General features: G+C 48.9%; 1 protein-coding gene across 1 annotated transcript in view; it reads right to left on the bottom strand.

The window, feature by feature from the left end:
- LOC138511257 (mitochondrial amidoxime reducing component 2-like) overlaps positions 1 to 15,936 on the bottom strand; it is an 84,021-nt gene extending 68,085 nt beyond the window's left edge. The window contains exon 1 of the mRNA XM_069626808.1: positions 15,805 to 15,936. The gene's annotated coding sequence lies outside the window, so the exon portion shown is untranslated. The remainder of the gene's footprint in view (positions 1 to 15,804) is intronic.
- Between the last annotated feature and the right edge of the window lie 442 nt (positions 15,937 to 16,378).

The following is a 16,378-nucleotide window of genomic DNA, read 5'->3' as shown; positions in this document are numbered from 1 at the left end:
TGCCTCTTTAAGCAATCTTTTTAAAGACCTAGACCGGTGGGCGGGAATGACATCTTGGTTGGCCCGCATAAATGTGGTCAAGATGACACTACTCCATCTCTACCAGATGCTTCCAGTGGAGATGCTGAGGAAAAACTTTGCGGAACTTAAAAGTCGGATTGTATGCTTTGTGTGGCAGGGGCAAAATCCGAGAGTAGCTTACTCAACCCCGATACTGCCAAAGGAGAGAGGGGGTGTAAGATGTTGCAGCATAGATTATTGAAGCCATTATGGAGACTATGGTGGTCTTAGTCTGAGATGAGGGAATAACCACATGGCCGTCCCCTTTAAGATCCATATGGGCCCCCCTCATCAGAGAGGACCTTCAGGAGCTGCTCCGATTCCAAAAATGGTTCGAAGCAGGGCTAGAAAGGGCTGGGCAACTAGTTAAGGGAGCAACCTTTATAATGCTTGCAGACTTACAGGTGGGGCTACAGTTGGAGACACCATCAATCTTCCTTTACTTACAGTTGAAGGGAGTTATGCTGTCGGAAAAGTGGAAAAAGGGAGTACAGAGAAACCAGACAGTGATGGAAACTATTTTAAGCAGTGGTGCGTCATCTAGGGGACTGATCACAAGCATGTTTAGTGCTCTGCAGGCAGCAATGGGAAGAGTCGGGGAAGCCTTGCGGAAGAAATGAGAAATGAGAAATGGACCTGGAGAGGGAAACAGACGATCATCAGTGGGAGCGCATGTGCGAGAATGCACACAGGACATCAATGGCCTGTCAATATAAGTCAAATGGAGTCAAACTCCTATATAGACGGAAATATGCCCCGGACTACCTCTGAAAGATGTTCTGAGGGGTAGACTCGTCATACTGTAGGGGGTGCGGTCAGTGACAAGATTACTGGCACATTCCGAGAATATTGGAGGCTCTGGAAGTAGGTGCTAGGATGGGATAAGGACCTGGACGGAATAAACAGACGGTAACCCGCTGCTGGTGTTGATCGGCATTGAGGAGGGAGAGGACGGGTGGGCGAGTCTGCACACATGCCATGCTTTCTACTTTTGGCGGCCAGGGTGTGCATGGTAATAAAGTGGATGGGACCGGAACTTCCGAGTGAACGAAGGTGGGTCCTTTAGGAAGGAAAATATAGCAAATGGGGACCATGCACAATGTACAGCCGTCAAAGGAAATGGAATGGGCACCAATTCTTCGTAAGTATGGTTCACAGCCTTAACCGAACCATGCGGCAGTGGGTATGGATGGGGTGGTGAAGCAGGGAGCCCTGGAGATGTACCAGTCCACGCGGAGGGAATGTACATGGGCCTGAGGGATACACAGGCGGCTGCCTGGCAACCCTACTGGACAGATCTCCCACAGACACCCAACAATGTCAAAATGCCTTGGTGTAGCTACCTTTTAAGCCCCCGGGAAAGGGGGAGGGCTTGAGTTTTTTATTGGGAGGGTGTATCAAAAGTTAAAATATATGCACATTTTGAGAGTGTGACAGTGCACAGCTGAAATGTGGAAATATTTTAAGTCGTAATTGTGCAAACCAAAAAAAAAGAAAAAATAAATTGAAAACAAAATATTCATTCAAACATGTTTCTCCCTCCCCTACTTTATTGTATAGGTTATGTTTTTCTAATAAAGCTTTTATTGAGGGCCAATCACCACCAAAGCATTCTTACTTCGTCAGCACCTGGTCTTTGAAATGGACGTATTGTGCCCTCCCACCAGGTAACCACTGTAGTCTAAGGAGGAAGAAGAAAGGCAACAAGAGGCAAGATCCATGGACACGCAACTATGGAATTGTGAACAAAGTGAATAAGGACAGCGCTCGGCTAAAATGAAGTGATTTCTAACAGAAATTCCGGCTAGCAATGGTTTCCACTGGCCATTCGATGGATAGAACATCTACTGAACCTGCTAAAGAGAAATGTCCACGAACTTGACATGTAGACACTTTTAATGGGACCCACCGACCTTCCTGTGAGGTCTCTTCCTGTCCAGTCAAAGACGGCACCTTTAAGATTGGACCACCAACATGACAAATCTAGAAGCTGTCTTGGAACTGGTTAATGGCGTCTAGGGATTTCAGAATGACCCATATAATCCATCACACCCCAAAGCACCCTCCCCTGCTTCTCTTCTTCTTTGAACTCCTTGACGTAAGCCACCACAGACTGGAAAATAAACACACGATGTTCAACCAACCAAGAGTGCTTTCCTCTTTCCCATTAGCCTTCTTTGGAGTAACGCCAGTTGTTACTGGAATACATTGTGCCCATTATACCGTTTCACGGTTGTGGGCAGGGTTGCCATCTTTAAAATGTACTGGGGTAGGGGGCAGAACTGCATGGTCATGTCCCCTATACACAGGAACCCAGGCAACCCCCAGATTAGTTTCAGTCTTGTTAGACTTAAACAGTGAGGGTCAAGGACAGCCTAAATCCCTAGGCACAGAAAGCAAGTCGCCCTCCTCGGAGCACACACACTCACTTAGGAAGACAACCTAAAACCAAAGACGGGTGGGTGGAAGTGCTTGAATCAATCCTAACCAATGACACTGCTCGGAGCAGCTTTCTGTACCACTCTATGCAGATGTTTGGCCCCACCACCACTGTAGCACACCGGCCGCCTTAACTGTTATATCACACGGCGGAAACATGGCTATGGTCGCTTGTGTTCCTTTGTGGAGGAGCCCAATAGTTCATACTGGACTGATCAGTTTGTTGGCAGAACCATGCCTCATTTGCATATGGCCAGTCCCCTTCTATAACTACAGCCAGAATTAAACATAATTACATACAAGGCTAAACAGAGCAACGACTGAGGTTATGATTAATGCAAGGCCTTGTATGTAACATTTTATAGTTCACTACGCTTTCCCATAAAGCATAACATTGCCCACATTCCAATGCCTATTTGTAAGGTACCTTGGTGGGTTGATGCACCTGTCCAGATATAGGTGTGCAAGCGGCTGATCACGTGTTTGTATCTTGGATGAGATGGCTAGGTATTTCACCCTTCTGATGCAGATTATATAAAGTAACATTGATTTGGCTCATGCCATCTTATCTAGGGTGGAGTGGGTGGCACACTGTGCTGCCAGCAGTCTTAAGACATAGGGGGTGATTTCGCCAGTTGCCCGGCAAGCACAAGCCAGGGCAGCACCCACATGACCTGGATGGTTGAAAAACGAAAGCAGTGTGTGGCAGTTGGCAAGCAGCAACCAGTGTCTCCAGTGTGCCTCCACCTGCCCAGACCCACATTCACAAACTGGGTTAGTAGATGGAGGCCCATGGCCATAGCCCATGGATACGGGAGGGAAGTAAAGGAAGGCTGGCAGACTCAGTCAACGACAATGCCCCAGGCAAGCCAAGCCTCCTTGCCCAACATACTCTGGAATAATATAAATGTCCTCTGTTCTTTTTGTAGATAACAATGGCTCAGTGGCGGCTGGTGAACTTTTAAATGGGTGGGGGGTAAATGTATGTTCCATGAAGGCGGCTGGGAGTGACCAAGCGCAGCGCGTGAGACCGGCTCAGCCAAGGTGGTTCCAGGTGGCGTGGGTGGAGGGGACGGGCTTCGTCACCCGTAGAATACATATTTTTTAAACGAGGATTGGAAATGATGCATTTTTCAGCACAATGTTTAAGAAATGTTGTAGAAAAAGACCTAAGATACAAGCGGTTTTCAGAGGAGAACCCACACAATGGTCTGCTGCCCGCCCCCCCCCCCCCGCCCCTGAAATGTAGGTTTTGTTGCGGCTCTAGTCATGGGCCCAAATATTTGACAGCAACAGCCCAGTAAGCCATCCCAATTTTTTGCACTATGCAAGCAGTGGCGTACCGAGCGGGGTGTATGTAGGTTGACACAAGAAGGGAGTGTGGGGGGGAGGTGGGGCGGAAAGCAAACCCCCTATGGCGGTCGGGGTCCGTAACCTGTCCCCCCCCCCGGCCATTTTGTCAATAAACAACATCGCTTCTTCCGTCCTATTTCTTCCCCTGACCCCCGTTGGCACACCTTTTCCCCGTTCACAGAGCACAGCTTAACAACTTCGTGCACATTGACAAATTAACAATTCAGTCCCATGTGTACTGATTTCACATTAGGTGAGCACCTTTTCAGAGTCAATTAACGTGGATCGCCCGGCTCCTAGTTGGTTTGTTTGAGTCATCACTTCACTTCCGGATCCCCCCCCCCTGCCGCCCATTTAGACCCGTGCATTCTATGGGTCCGAGCCCATGTAGTTTGCTATACATTCAGCCAATTCTATCTCCAGAGTATCAGCTAGTCCATGGAGTCCTACTGTGATTCTTTCCAGAGTATACATTTCTAGCGACATTGGTCCATCAATTTTACTTGGCGGGTGCTTGTTTTTCCATTTAGTTGCAATACATGCCCTTGCGACAAGCATTAACGCTGCACCCCCACCACATATGCCAGTAGTCCACATTCTCCTCACACCCGCTCCAGCATTTGGGGGTTGTGTTTGGGAACATTTTTGAGAGTGATCTGGTCGTTGTGCCATCTTTGGAGTAGTTTGAGTGGAGAGTGTATTGACAAGAAATTGATGTCTGGATACTCCACTGCAAAGTCTGTCCCAGAGGTCTGGGTCAATATTGGTTCCCACATCCCTGACCCATCGACACCTCTGTTTTTCTGTGGAGCCTCTACTCGATCCAACCAAGGCCCCATACATTGCTGAGATGAGCACCCTTGTTTCCGTCCTCTTATGTAGGAGTACTTCGAAGAGTGTGAGGTGCCTTTATATCTTTTCCTTGAGCTCCATTTCAATAAGTGAATACTGAAAGCTTGCCTATGCCCAGTGCCTCATCTAGCTTGGCTATGGTGATAAAGTTACACCCCTCCAGAGGTGTCCTATCCTTTCAAGCCATGAATCATACTATTTCTAAAATCCTTCGGTGTTCGGTATCGCGTCCCGCACCCCAGGTACCCAGAGATGCCCCAGCAGAGAGGGCCATGTCGTCAAACCCCTTATATCCCCCCCTTGTCTCCCGATGTCCCATAGAGTCCCCACAATAGGGTGTTTACTGATCCTACTCTAGACCTTGTTTCTGGGGACCCATAACCATTCCCCCAACTGTGGCCGGGTGCAGCTGTAGGTTATCCAGCACAATCCACTGCAGGTCCCATTGTGATCAGAGGCGAGGTATTAGGACTCTGAGTTACGCAGTCTTATAATAAGAACTTCATGTCTGGAAGGTCCACTCCCACTTTCTCCTTGGGTAATACCAAAATAGCGCTGGAGACCCTCGCCTTTTTCCCCCTGCCACAGAAACCTTAGAACGGCAATCCAAAACTCCCTAAAGAATGTATCCGGGATCCGGATGGGATGCATTTGGAACACGTAGAGGACTCTGGGAAGGACCACCATTTTAATCGCGTTAAGGCGTCCCAACCAGGATATTGTTAACTTCGGCCATTTTAGGAAGTCTGCCTTTATTTTGTTCATCAGAGGGGGGGGGGGGGGGTAATTTGCCTCAAATAGATTCCCACTGGTCCCAGGTGGAGGGTCTTCTGCATTGTTTCCGCTCTGTCGGCCCTTAATGAAGCCCACTTGGTCTGGGTGGATAAGCCTCAGCATGTGTCCCTCTAGTCTAGTCGCTAGGACCCGAGTGCATATTTTGGCATCTATGTTCGGGAGGGAGATCGGGCAGTAAGATGCGCATCCCCGAAGATCCCTACCTTCCTTGTGTATTACTGTGATGAGTGCCCTGCCGAAGGATTCAGGGGCCTTCCCCGTGTTCAATATACCGTTGAACAGTTCCATCATGAATGTCAGTAGGGCGTGAATAAATGTCTTATAGAACCCTGCACTGAAGCCATCCTCCCCGGGACCTTTCCCAGTGGTAATCTTCCCACCACATTCTTGACTTCTTACTCTGTTATGGGGGCATCTAATACAATAGACTCTGTAGGGGAGGGTATGGGTAGGTGGATATCTCCCAGGTACCTGTCTATATCGCCCGCATCGTGTTACACCTCCGAGTCATATAGTTTCTCATAGAAGGCTGCGAAGGCCTCCGAGATCCCACACCCGGGTGAATCATTCGTTCCACCAACCCCCTCGATTTCTGTGACCAATCTTTCGGCCCGTTGGCGCCTTAATCTAGCCGCCAGTAATGCATCCGTTTTGTCTCCTTTCTCGTAGAATTTTTGTTTCAAAAACTGTAGGTTTCGGATTATTTTCCCTTCTAGTGGGTGCAGTTCCTCCATTTTCCCCTTTGCCTCTGCTATATATATATATATATATATATATATATATATATATATATATATATATATATTCCTCCCGCCTCCCTGACGGCTCATACGCTCTTTTGTCCAATTGTTTTATCTCTTCTCTCAGCCTACTTTCGATTAGTGCCAGTTCCCTCGCCCATTCTCTAATCAGAATTCCTCTCCAAGTGGCCTACCCAACTTCCCACATCTCTCCCGACCTCCCCAGTGTGAAGTATTCCCCAATTTCCTTGCTCATCTTGGAAGCAAGACGACGCAGAGCAACACAGGTTCGATTCCCGGGTCCACGCTTACAAACCTACAGTTATTAAGAGTGTTATAAATAACCAATCATAATCTGAGTAAAATACAGTGTCCCTCCAGAATTATTCGTTACACCTCCATTTCGTCCCTCTAGGGGTCACACCCATCCATTGTAGCTCCACCGTAACCATGGTCGGACCAAGAGATTGGAATGATAGTCGAGCCCTGCGCTTCATCCCCCAGGTCTCTAGATATATAGATGTAATCTATTCTGGTATGTGTTCCATGCGGGGTGAGTAGAAGGTATATCCCCTTTCACAGGGGTGGAAATGTTGCCATGCGTTTCTGAGCCCATATCCCTCGAGTGCCTCCTGTAATTCCCGATAACCTGGTCTAGGCAGGTCCTGTTCCCCCTCATGTAGTGTTTGTCTGTCTAATACTATATCAGCCAATATATTAAAGTCCCCTCCTGTGATAAGATGTCCGGTGTTTCTACCAGTATTTTTGCGAGTGTATTTTTTGAAAATCCAAGCTGACCTTGGTTTCCGGCATAAACCGCGACAAATGTGAAACGCACTTTCCTTATGCTGCCCGATACAAACACAGCCCGTCCTTCCACGTCCGACCAGACCATGGTCAGTTCCATCTTGAGCGCCTTATTGACCAGAATCCCCTCTCCTGCCTTTCTTAGAGGACCCGAGCCCCAGTATTCACTGCCGATTTGTCCACTTGGAATCCTTCTCTCTTCCCCTTTAATGACTCTGGTCTCTTGTAGGGACAGGATATCTAGTCCTGACCTTGGGAATTCCCTTGCCACCAATGATCTTTTCGTGGGCGAGTTTAGCCCTTTTAAATTCAGGGTGCCTACCCTCAGGATGTCATCCCGGGATCCCACGTCAACTGTGGCCATCACATTATCCCTATCCGCGAGCTTGATTCTTGCCACCTAAGAGGATTATGTAGGTCAGTGTGGGTTGTGCCATAGGAGCCAGAAAATAGGGATAGAGCCTTCACCAAGGATCCCTCCCTCCCCCCCTCGCCTCAAGAATCCCTTCCCCCTGGGAGTCTGAACCCCCCTGGTTAAGGGCACCAGGTTGGAACCAAAGCACTTACGGCACCCGTTCAGTTGGGTCCCATTCTCGTAAAACCTATAGCCCCTCCTTCTCACCCCCCTCTAACAGTTTCTCAAAAGAACAAATGCCCTTCCCTGAGTTGCTCGTCCCCTTCAGTAAACCATTCACAAGATACCCATTAATGCTGTTATCAAACAACCTACAACTGAGAGCCCCTCAACGTGGTTGTCTGAGCTTTGATCACCATCCATCAACCAATGGCCATAGAGGTGCAGCCCAGTGTTAGGTCAGGTCGCCACCCCCGTTGGGGTGCCCAGCTTCCTGTTCCGGAGCCTGGAACACGTCTCCTTCTCGAGCCCCTCGCCTGCCAGTGTCCCCCTTCTGTCTTTTCCCTCGAGGTGTGTGGGTTCTCCGCATCTTCTGTGAGCTCTCTGATGACCCTGTGTACGTTCTCCTCCCTGGTGAGCCTGCGTTTGCAGCCATTGAGTTCAAAAGTAATGGAGAATGGGAACCCCACCTATCTGACCCCCTTCTCATTTAGCCACACTCTTTCAAGGATCTGTAGCTTGTCCCCGTAGTTATGAATGTGGGCGAGGACCGATCTGGGACCTGTGGATCCTTTGAATTTTTGCCTCACCTATCGTGTCTGTTGTCAAAGATGAGTTTCGTAATTTCATACAGGGTCCTCCTCCAGTCTTGCTCAGTCTCTCCCTCTTTGTCCGGGATTCAAACAATTCAGAGATTGTTGTGCCTTTTACGATTTTCGAGGTCGTCCATTTTGAGCATTTTCTCCTCCTCCTCTTGGGGTATGCCAATATCCAGAGTCGCTTTGCGGTTTTACACCACTCTTTCACCCTTCTGGGGGAGGGGTGGGTCCTCTGATCTCCCTAAGCACAGGGTTGGTACCAGGAGGGGTGAAAAGTGGGGGCTTCCTTAACTTGTTGGGACCGCTACGAGAGAGGCGCACAATCGGGGACTATCCAGAAGCGCACCCCTGGTGGCCTCTCCCCTGTGGCTCTTTTAACAGCCAGACCATGACTTTTGGCAGTGGGACACCTCTCCCGTTCGGCACCTCAATGAGGGTGCTGAATGGGAAAGGTATCCCGCTGGCAGGCCAATGAGGGTGCCAAACAGTTTCCTGCTCGGCACCCTCATTGTCCTGGCAGCGGGACACGTTGTCACTACTGGTCGTCTTAAAATAAAAGAAAATATTTAAATATGCAATCATTTGCCCAGTCCGCTGCTAGCATAATATCTCTTAGAGACACTCCTGCTCTAAAAGCTTTAGAAGCCATCGCTCCCCGCACTGAGTGTGCCCCGTACTTCTCCAAGTCAATATTCGCTGCGTGCATGATCTCCTTAACCCATCTAGCAATGGTAGCTGTGGATACGCCTTGAAAAGGTCTCCTGCGCGCTATAAGCAACTGCATGGTACTAGCTGCTCTGTGTTCTGCTGTCCAACTTTCATACTCCTTAACGCAACTCGCAACGCACCACTTAGGTCTGTTTGGAAAAAATGGGTAGTGTACTGAAGAAGTACCTGTCTTAGTCCTCTTCACTATTGTGAATGTCACTCCCTCTGGACCAAAGGACCTTCTATTTACTTCCGGTGCTCTCACATCCGATACACGCTTACAAGATACTAGGCACAAAAGCATTGCTAGCTTTCATGATAATTGCTTAAGGGATAAGTATCTGTCTACTGGCCAGCTTTCTAATAATTTGAGGACCACCGATACGTTCGACTGTCTTGTATCAAGGCTCTGGAGGCACCTTAAATTTGGCCCCTCGAATGAGCATAACCATTGCTGGGTGTTCCCCTGCTGGTACTCCTTCAATCGGCAGATGTCCTGCAGATATCGCAGACCTGTATACCCGTACTGTGCGGAACGCTCGTCCGTCTTGTAATAGCTGTGCTAGAAAGTTCAGTATCATCACTACAGGGGCAGAAATGGGATGAACACCTCTCCTCTTGCACAAACGAATCCATCTGGCCCAAGCCGCGTCGTAGCTCCTTCTAGTGGACGGAACCCAGGATTCTCCGATGAGCTCTGCAGCTTGCGTCGAAATGCCTGGCAGTGCCCAATGTCTCCTGATGTCCTGCACGCAATGAGCTGGAGTGTCCCTCTCACTCTCAGAAGATGATACAACCCAACTGGGTCTGTGAGCAGTTGTTCTCCTTCCGGTAGGACTCTCGGAAGGTCTATTGCTAGTTCCATAGGTTTTGGAAACCACACTTGCGACTTCCACAGTGGCGCTACTAACAGGAGCTCTGCTCTCTCCCTCCGACATTTCGCTTGAACTCTGCTAAGCATCACGAATGGGGGAAAGGCGTAGTGTGGGCAGCCGCTCCATTCTTGCAGGAACGCGTCTGTCCCTCGAGCTCCTGGGTCCAGCCTCCAGCTGAAGCACAGGGCTGTCTGTTTGGGCATCCAAACCGGGATGCGAAGAGGTCTGTGTGTAGCGGTACCCAATTTCTTCTTCTGAAACACTGCTGGATCCTGCTTCAAATCGCTGGAATCCATGAGGTAGCGCGTGTTCCAATCCGCTACTACATTAAGTGTCCCGGGGAGGTACTCCGCTGTTACTGATGTCTCTGATTGCACGCAAAGGTGCCAAAAGTCTTTCGCTAGCTCTGCTACCATCTTGTATCTGGTGCCACATATATGGTTTATATACCGGACTGCCGATATGTTGTCCATCTTTAGTAAGACGCACAATCTCATCTTCACTTTCGTGAAGGCTCTGATTGCAAAGGACCCTGCTAACAGCTCCAGACAATTTATGTGGAGGCGGAGCTCCTCTTCGCTCCATTTCCCCCCTGTCTGCAGGTCCCCGCATCTTGCTCCCCAGCCCAAGCGGCCGGCGTCGGATTCTATGATCAGGCCGGAAATCTCTGAAAATGGCCTGCCCATTCCAGGCATCCATATTCTTCAACCACCATTCCAGTTCTGTCACGGATTCTCGATCCAAAAGGTACTAACTGATGATACCCCAAGCCTTGCTGCAGGTGTCTTATCTTTAGTTTCTGCAGCACACAATAGTGTAAGGGTCCGGGAAATATGGCTTGAATGGAAGCTGCCAGAAGCCACACAATTCTCGCCAGCGTCCTGAGTGATACTACTTGTTTCTGTAGGCACACTCTTATTTCCCTCTTGATGTCGCATATTTTCCGGGCTGGGAGTTCTAGCGTGGCTTTCCTGCTGTCTAGGACAAAACCTAGGAAGTCCAGCCTCTGCGCTGGTATAGTATCCGACTTTTCTACGTCGACTAGGAATCCGAGGGACGACAGCAGGTCCTGGACCCATTTCGTCTGATATAGGAGTGCTTCTCGATCTTCGGCTAACAGCAGAAGGTCATCTAAGTAAATGATCAGCCTTATGCCTTTCTCCCTTATCGCTGTCGCTACTGGCTTCATTAGCTTGGTAAAGGCCCAAGGAGCATACGATAGCCCAAAGGGCATTGTTTTGAATAGCCAAAACCGCCCCTTCCAGCGAAAAGCCAGGAAGGTCCTGAAATCCTCTGCTACTTGGACAGTTAGGTAGGCGTCCTTTAGATCCAGTCTCCTTCTCTGAGGGAGTCTCGGAGCTGATGGATGCCCTCCATCTTGAAATGATGGTAAACTACCCAACCGTTCAGTTCTTTGAGGTTAATAACTGATCACACTTTCTCCATCCTGTGCACCAGGAACATATTGCTTACAAAGCTGGGGTCTATCAGACATTTCTCTATGGCGTTCTTCTGTACAAGCTGATATAGCTCGTGATCTAGCAGTCTCTGCTCTGCGCGCTCTAATCGCTGTTGGTGCGGTTTGTATGGGTGGCTCTACGAATTCCAGACGCATACCTAGAACGCTTTGCAACACCCAGGCATCGCTGGAAAGCGTGCACTAGTTTCTCCAGAACATAGCGGTTCTCCACCCTACTAGAGAATAACGCGCTGCTCTCACCTTGTGTGAATCCTTGTCCTCGTCCGGATCCTCTCCCTCTGCGTCCTCTCGGGAAACGCCCTATGCATGGGAAGAAGTAATCCTGCCGTCTGTTCTCCCAGTACTGGGCTCTGGGATTTGGGGGTCTTCTTCCTCCCTGGTTTCGACCAGCCGTGCAACCCCTGTGGCGACTGGTGCCGGCAAAAACCTGGTGAGGAAAGATATTGCGGATCGAGGCTTGTGCCTTTTCCAGAGAGGCGTAGGTACCGACGAAGCGGCCCATTTCTTTTCCGAATGTCTCTCCAAAGAGGAGTCCTTGTGCTGCCTCCCCCGCCTCGTATGATGCGAGGTCGCTGAGTTTCGCATCAATCTTCAGCAATAGCCCCCTTCTTCGTTCTGAAGAAATGGCGCAGTTGGCATTGCCTAGTAAACAGACTGCCCTCTGTGCCCAGCCTGCCAGGGTGTTGGGGTCTACTTCTCCCGTATCTCTAGCCCTTTCCGCCAGGTCCATGATTTTTGCAAGCGGACCGGCTAGGTCTAGCACTTTTTCTTGGCAACTCTTCCAAGATCTGTTGATACCATTACGGGGATCCTTGCTTGTTTTAGATACGAACGTAAGCATCTTGGGGTCTAGTTCTGGTGTTTCGGCTACTATACCCAGAAGGTCTGGTCTCGGGCACTCTGCTCGAAGGCGCTGTCGGACTTCCCTGTCGAGCGCTTTCCTTAGCCTCTTGGTCATATGCTGTTCCACTCTTGGCGATGGTTGCCAGTCAGATGACCTCGGATTCTGGATTGAACATATCCTCTTCCACCTCCTTGAGGTGCTTCTCTTTGCGGATTCCCATTCCTCCGCTGGGCTGGACTTCCTCCTCCTCCACCATCTCATCCTGGGAGGCAGGGTCTCCTTCCACTGGTTCCTCTTCCGAGCCTGGGTTCTCCATGCCTTCATCTTCTTCCCCTGGAGTGGGGGTCGTGAGGTTCGCCACTGTCTGACGCTGCAAGTACGCTTCTCGGAGCTTTGCGAAGGCGTCGACAACCTCCGGGGCCTTTTCTTTTGCCCCATCCGAAGGGCCCTGGGGGTCGCAAGAGGCTTTCCCCTTTCGGGCCTAAGTACTCCCCTTAGACGCTGTTTCTGAGGGTTCAGTGGGAGTGCGGTCTGTCCTTATGGTGCTATCCATGGGCTGGTGTAGGATAGCCTCCAACGTCTCCAGCCTGTCTTGTAGGGGTTTAACCCCTTGGGCCACTGCATCTATTAGTGAGTTTCCTAGCACCTCCTTGAAGCTGGCAGCCAAGTCTAATGACTACTCCTCTTCGCTCCACTCAAATTCAGACATTCTGGGAGGTTGCTGTGTGCCTGGTATACCTGAAACAGGTGTCTGAGCATGCCCTTTCACTAGTAGGTGCTTCTGGTGAGAATCTTCTTTCTCCCAGTTATGTCCACTGGCTATCAATGTATATTATTATTTTAAGACTTTTTTTTTTTTTTTTTACTGTGGCTGCACCTGACTGTTGGCTATCTCGCCTGATCTGAGCTCTTCTGCCTCAGAATGCTCTCTGGGAGAGTAACTCTCTATTTTGTTTGGGCTTCGTTTGTTTAGCCCGATTTGGGGCGCTCTCTGCTCTCGTGATCCCTGCTAGGAACTGTCTCACGCGCTTCAGAAGAGCGTGTTGATGAGCGGAGCTCCTTTGCTCCGGTAATATTCTTGCACCGTTTATCTGATCAGAAGCTTCGGAGTAGCTAGTAGATTCTATCACCGCGGGGTTCGGCTTTGTCTCCGGCTCCGCGTCGCATGGATTGTGCGACGCGGAAGTTGGCCACTGAATTTTGGCTCCGCCTCCCCAAGGGAGGGGGCCGGAGGGCTCCGGCGTTCGTTCGCACTACGAGTGCTCTGTCGGACCCCCACGGCGCCAAAGCAACACTTCTGGAGTGCCGGTCATACCGCACGGGGTGAAGACGACATGGGGTCCTGCCTGCACGAGACGGGCTAACTATTACAAATTACACTACGTATAAATAAACGCAACGAGGCTCATGCATGCCGCAATGACGCCACGTGTCCCTGTGACAGCGTGTATTAAACATTCACAAATCTATGTTGACTACTGACTTTGCGCTGCGCCATCTAAATACAGCTAACTTCTCCTAATTACTCTCATATTCTACTAAGAGGAGGAGCTCAGAGAAGTGGTCATAGCTGAGCATGGAGGGAGATGGACTAGAGACTATGGGGATTGTAGTTTAAAAAGAAAGAAAAGCCTGTTAAGACCTTTACAGTGTTTGTTATATTGGTTTGTTGAAACTGCTGAGGAGTAGTAAATTAAAGAAGTTTGCTTTGAACAAGCATAATGCTCGCCTCCAGTCTTGTCATAGAATGGGAGCCATTAGGCACTGATGGGAGAGGGGAAAAGGGAGAGTGGCGGGGGACTATTAGCAAGGACGTTTGTCCCTTACGAAATGTGAATGTGGTGATCAGAAGTGAGAATGGTGCATAATGCTGTATGATTTATGAAATAATGACTTGCTTTAAAAACTCATAAAAACATATTTCTATGAGGATGTATACAGTGTATAGTTAGTGTACTATGAAAGGCTATTATGTAATGTAGTTAGCTTCCAAGGCATTGCTATAAATAAAGTATTATTTATTTAAGTGCATGAAATGCAAAGCAAAACCTTAATAAATATCTATACCAACTAAACCCGGGAAGACTTGCTCAGTTGCTTAAAATTTCCCACATCCCGGTTTGACCATTAAACCAAAGTGTGTGATCCTGGGCAAATTATTTAATCACACTGTCTCATCTACAGCTCCATAAGTGATTCACTTCATAGCTTATATTTATATATCATGCTATTAAAAAAAGCCTAATGACTATAGAGTTGCTCCGTATATAATATTAGGTCAATTAAGGTATTTTGCGCCACAAAGTTATTAGCCACTTGGCTTACTTGTGGCAACCTATTCTGAAGTCACTTGCATGTTGCCTCCAATCCATTCCAAGGAGCATCATGCTACTTGGAGCCTCCTAGTCGCAAAGACTGATGATGCTCCTCGCAATGGCCTTTTCTGTGAAGACACCTTTGGTGCAATCCTTATGCACATTAGGAGGTCTGCATTTATTTTGCCCCACAGAGTCTGGACAGGACTCTAATAGATGAATTTCCTGCATCTGTAAGGGTCCTGCAGTTTTTTGTTTGTTTAATGTCCCCTCGTGGGTAGGGTGTCTCCCACTGCATGCTGCAGCGGTTTGTATGCACGCTTGCATACTGCACGCAAACCCCTGCAGCGGGGAGGGGGTGGCGAGCACTAGCCAGGTAGAGGCTTCCGAAAACAGATGAAGTAATTTTCCGTGGAAGAAACGCTATAGGCAAGCGGGGAAGCCTGGGTTTGAGAGCAGGTTCTCTAGTTGCCCAATTTGCAATTATTCAGATTCCAGACTACGAATTCCAACATTAAATGTTTAGATGTGCACCACCATAAAAAGCCCATCTGAAGTAAAACTAGTAATCGGGGCATGGGCCCCAATTTCTAGATTTCTCATGTTGATGGCCCAATCTTAAAAAGGTGCAATCTTTGACTGAGCAGCAAGAAACATCACAGTAAAATCGACGTGTCCCATAAAGGGTGTCTGCGTGTCAAGTTCGTCCATTTTAAGACTGGATATGGAGAGGCTCTCTGGTCACCCATTCTGGTAATCTCAAACGTCTACGGCAAAGCCAGGGCGACTGCACTAAGGAATAACCCTGCTGCAAGTGCTGCGCTGATTTTTTCAAACATAAACAAAATCTTTAAATTGCGCTAAAAGACTTTGATGTTTTGCACATTCTGCATCTTCGTTCCTGCGACCTATATTCCGGCATTGTACTCCCATTACACGTTCAGGACTACAAGTACCAGAATACTATGTGTGGGTGGCAAAATGCCAGATGTCTTGGCATCTCGTCTTTCTCATGTGCTCGCCAAGTGTGCAAATCACACCGAGGAGTACTGGTCTACACATGCGTTAACGGGGCTGTCCACAAAAACAAAAAAATCCAGGGCCAAGCTCGGACAACGCGGACTTTGTGCATGGCTGCCTTCGACGAGTTAACAGTTGGTAAAAAAAATGTAAAAAAAAACCTGTAAACATGAGGAACGTTTCCTCCAAGCGAGGCGAGATTGAGCGCGTGAGCAGCATGCAACAGGCGGGGAAGGTGGCAAGCGTGATTCGGTGTACATGCGCGGGAAAGGTGGTATGCGGCGCTCACAGCAGGGCGGGCACCCCTGGCTGGGTGGGTGGGTGCACGGCCCTCCGGCATTACCTGCTGTCAGCTGCTTCCACGGCCTCCACTTCTGCCTGACTGCGAGTGGGCTGTGCTTAGAGAACCTCGGAACTCCCTCTGCCACCACACCCTTCATAGGACTTAAAGGGGAACTGTCATCGACAACAGAGCAAGTGAGGGGGGTACACCCAGGGCACTTTCTAGATAACATTGAGCCAGGGTGAAACGCCATAATCCCTCCCCCTGGCGCTGCTACCCCTCACTGCTCACCATCTGCAACATCAATGCATCTTTCCAATGCAAATCACACTTTAATAAACTTGTATTAAAATCAATAACTAGACAGCAACGTATTCAACTATATGACAAACAGAAATGCAAAGTCATTATCTCATGTTTATGTTAATTATTAACTAAACGAAGGGCACTCTTGCTGCTGCATAATTTTTCCAATAAATCATTATGCAATTGAAAGTGCAGCAACTGTGCTATAAGGCGGTTCTAAATGCTCCGAGAAAAAAATGGAAGAGAGCTGAGAAAGAAAGGAAAACAGGCGGAGGGGCACAGGGATGCCGTTCCTGCGGCGAGGTCCCTTCAAGCGACCTTATGTATG

This window comes from Ambystoma mexicanum, chromosome 6p, assembly GCF_040938575.1.
Source record: "Ambystoma mexicanum isolate Mex_15411 chromosome 6p, UKY_AmexF1_1, whole genome shotgun sequence".
Lineage (NCBI taxonomy): Eukaryota > Metazoa > Chordata > Amphibia > Caudata > Ambystomatidae > Ambystoma > Ambystoma mexicanum.
The sequence above is the reverse complement of the archived record's forward strand: the minus strand, read 5'-3'. Positions and strand labels throughout refer to the sequence as shown.